Below are 3709 nucleotides of genomic sequence, written 5' to 3' on the forward strand. Positions count from 1 at the left end.
CCCTTTTCCCCACACTGTTACTCAAGATTTTGTTACCCATTCATTGTTGATCAAACTTTGCCGTCAGCGTTATTTCCTTTAAAGACTTCCTGTGCGTCGAGGAACACGTTGAGTCATGTTTGTCTTTAAGAGTGGCCTCTGCTTTATCAATGCTGCATATTATACATGCTTCAACTCCCACTCCTAAATGCCATCTCTTTAAGTCACTTTTGCACAAAAACTATTGCTACAGCAGAGCTGTGGTCTTTATTAGTTTATTAATGTATTAGTAAGTGTTGTAGAGTAATAATTGAATTGAGTAATTGAATCTGTAATTGAAAGGGGAATGTTCAAAATAATAGCAGTGTTGTGTTTAATTAGTGAGGCGATTGATTCTGTGAAGAAACAGGTATCAAATATGGCCCATATTTAAAGGAAGGAAGGAAGGAAGCACATGTGCATGCTGGTTATAGTGCATTTCACACTGAAATGGGTCGATCCAGACATTGCTATGAGAAGCAGCGGACTTTGATTAAAAAGTTGATTGGAGAGGGGAAAACCACAGTCCCATTGCTGAAAAAAAGACATGAGCTGAATAGGTTGAAATTTAGTTGAACAATTGTATCAGTTGCTTCATCTTTTCTCATGATGGTAAATATTAATTGTCATCAAAAAGTGGGATTTTTAGAACAACAGTAACAACAAATGCATGACACTTTCCCACAGAGAATCCCTATGCAGTTAGCTATAATAGCTAATCCAGGAAGCTAATTTATGCATTTCCTTTTGGTTTAACATTTGAAAAGACTTATTTAAAATTGGACTAAGTATTTGCTAAGCTTTTGAAGCTCCGCACTGCGAAGGTGATAAGTGCAAAGTTAGCCTGAGCTATATTCAGAAAGGCCACAATTATGAGAACAAGACAGGTTGTAAAATACTTAAATTATTCTTTTAAAAAAACAATTCAACTGCCTATGCCTATTAGCTTTCTTGCAAAGAGTTTGATAAGACAACTGATACCATGTTTATGTCTGTCCATTAAATCTGAAGCTAATGTGGACCAGCTTGAAAATGAGATGGTTCATCTCAAGGTTCTATCCTTTAATAAACTTTTCTATGCAGCTGGTTAGCTTAGCTTAGCATGGAAACAGGAAGCAGGGGGAATCAGCTAGTTTATTCTCTGGCAAATAGTACCAGCCAAGAAATGGTCAAAAGGAATTGAGGGAAACGTTTGGTGGTTGAAGTGTATGGTAGAAAATTACGGAAGAGGATTAGGGCCACTGGTGAAAAATGTATGTGAGTTCTGACTTTATTCTCAGAATTCTGACTTTTTTCTCAGAATTCTGAGATTAAAGTCAGAATTCTGACTTTATTCTCAGAATTCTGACTTTTTTCTCAGAATTCTGAGATTAAAGTCAGAATTCTGACTTTAATCTGAGAATTCCCCTACAGCATGTGGCCACATCTAGAATGTGGCATGTGTAGTTGTGCTTTATTTAATACATACATGGATTTTAAGAAAACAGAAACTGACCAGAGAGCGTTTTTATTTATTAAAGTGAAATATTGAAAAAGGTTTTAAAAAGGTGTTTTTACTTTTTTTGGTCATGCTCAAAAATCATTCTCCAACAAGAACATACATGCGAGGCAATGTTTGTTAGTTTTTAGGAATTATTTCATAATAGACTTTCTTTTGTAGCCGTGACGTCATTTCAGTTAACACACGGGTATCAAAATAGATCAGATTACTCCAGTTCTGAAGTCTTTACACTGGCTTCCTGTGCCTCAAAGAGTTGATTTCAAAATACTTATACTGGTTTATAAATCCCTAAATGGCTTAGGGCCAAAATATATTTGTGACCCGTTATTGCACTCTGAACCGCCAAGACCTTTCAGGTTATCTGGGACAGCGTTGCTTGTTGTCCCCAGAGTCAGAACTTTTTTCAGACAAAATCTATGATGGGGTGGGGGACAACAGGGAAGTCAACTACACCCTAAATGCTCCTCTGGTTGGTCCATGTGCCTCTCACTTGCAAGTTCCCTTTTGTCAACCTAAGTGCCCCTTTGGACGGTGCCAGTTAGCCCTGATGCCCCTCTGATAAGCCCAAGACTTTTATCAGTCTCCTTCTGGTCAACCCAATGCCACAGTTACACTGAGGTGTCTCCACTTCATTCTCTCTCTTGAACTTTAACTGAGCTCAGTTTATTTCAGTAAAAAAAGAAAAGACTTGAAGTAAGGCAACTTTGACAATAGACCTTTGTCTAACTGACGCTCACTGCAAGACATCTCAGGGTCGATATTAATTACACTAAACATGAATAGGACTGAGCTTGTATTGCTTAAGTGGAAGGGAAGTATGCTTGAGACCTGTCCATCATCACTGACAACACTGTTTTGATGCCAGCTTGTACAGCAAGGAACCTGGGTGTGACTTTTGATGAGCTGACAATGCCCCTTTTCCCACAAAAAAAAACCAGGAAATAAACTGTGAGATATGAATTAACACAACTTTTATGCCTTATTGTGACATCTACTGCAGTCAGATACGCTGTGTTCCTCAGAAAAAATCACTGCACATGGCTAGGCACTTGTATTGACATTTTTAACATGTTTATAGGCAAAAAACACATTTAAAACCTGCCCTGTTTAAGCCTGTTTAAGCTTGTTGGGTGCTAACTCTAACAGAGGGATAACACGGTGCAGGCAGCAAGGATTGTTTTCATTTTTAACAACAGAGCTACGTGTAGAAATTGACTGGAATACTGCTTTAAGGACTTTCAAAAAGCCAACATCAATTTCTTTCAGCTTTAGTCAAATTATCTCTTTACACATTGCTCTAGAAAAATGTGGGGGTCACTGTAGGGAAATCTGAGTTTGTTCTGAACGCACAGGGATTAGTTATATGCAAATACATTAAAAAGGTAAATTTAGGAAGATATGTGAACATGTCCTTAGACCTTTGAGGGTTAAACTGCTGTTTTGTAGTTGTCAGTGCATCAGTAGAGTTTTTAGTCTAAGTAGGACATCTAGTGGTTTCGTGCTGTAAAGATGCAGGCTGTCAGTTCAATTCTTGGTGTCCCTTTTTTTTTTTTTTTTTTAAATGGTGAAACTACCGCACACAGTCTAAGATAAATTTAATGCCAACGTTTCAGTAATAGACCTTAATCCGGCAAAACAGTTTTTATGGTGTGAAATCAAAAAATTGAGGAACTACCAGCAACCATTGATGTCAGAACATAACATTGCCCATATCTCTCGGCCCTCCTTTCCTGTAATCTATCTATCTATCTATCTATCTATCTATCTATCTATCTATCTATTATCTGTTATCGAATACACAAACACATAAAATGCCAAAAACAAAACAATTGTTGTCACCCTCAATATTAGATAGATTAGATGATACTTTATTCATCCCACAACGGGGAAATTCCTTTGTTACAGCAGCAATTCTCTACAATGAAAGCAAAAACAAACAAACAAGTAAACACACAAGAAAAACAGGTAAACAATAGACAATGTGCAGAAAGGTAGACTGAAGCAAAGTAAGGTAAGGTAAAGTGGCGTCACATGAGGTATTGTAAAGTAAAGTGCAGTTGCCATAGTACAAGAAAAACAACATTGCAGTGTTGTAAGTTACACTAAAATTAAGTTGAATATCTAGTTAAAGTGATAATGCGGAAGCAGGTAAACCATAATATAAGTTATATTCACCTGTGACCATAAATA

This window comes from Etheostoma spectabile, chromosome 19 (genome assembly GCF_008692095.1).
Source record: "Etheostoma spectabile isolate EspeVRDwgs_2016 chromosome 19, UIUC_Espe_1.0, whole genome shotgun sequence".
NCBI lineage: Eukaryota > Metazoa > Chordata > Actinopteri > Perciformes > Percidae > Etheostoma > Etheostoma spectabile.